Here is a 683-nt window from a genome sequence, read left to right as displayed (position 1 = left end):
TTTGGACACATTATTATCAAGAGAGACCAGTCTCTGGAGAAGGACATTAGGATAGGTAAAGTGGAAAGTCAATGAAGAAGAGGAAGACTCCCTTCTTGTGGCAATGGGCTCAAGTTTAACAATGATTTTGAGGATGGTGCAAGTCAGGACAGTATTTTGTTCTGTTGTGTATAGGCTCAATAAGAGTCAGAACTGACTTGACCTAACAACAACATCAACATAGTTGCTAAGTGCCTTCGAGTCAATTCCAACTCATTGATACCTTTTGGTAGTGTTTTTGAGCAGCATGTGTTGGGTTTGAATCACTTATCTTGAGGTTAGCAGTCCATTGCTTATCCTACAGAGTGCCACACCGCGACTCCTCTCTATCTCACTCTTTATCTATCTGGAGTCCTGGTGTAGCGCTGTGGGTTAAGGCGCTGGGCTGCAAAGTCAGTTTGATACTCAAGGTTGGCAGTTCAAGTTCACCAGTCACTCCTCGGAAACCCTATATAAGGTCACTATGGGTCGGAACTGACTTGATGACACTTAACAACAACAATCTATCCCTCTCTATCTCTCTCTATATTGTTGCTAAGTGCCATCGATTCAGTTCCGACTCATAGCTCTGTATAGGGTTTCCAAGGAGCAGCTATTGGGTTTGAACTGCTGACCTTGTGGTGTGAAGTCCAATGCTGATCCTA

Source organism: Chrysochloris asiatica, unplaced genomic scaffold (assembly GCF_000296735.1).
Source record: "Chrysochloris asiatica unplaced genomic scaffold, ChrAsi1.0 scaffold00090, whole genome shotgun sequence".
Lineage (NCBI taxonomy): Eukaryota > Metazoa > Chordata > Mammalia > Afrosoricida > Chrysochloridae > Chrysochloris > Chrysochloris asiatica.
Note: the sequence above shows the minus strand (reverse complement) of the source record.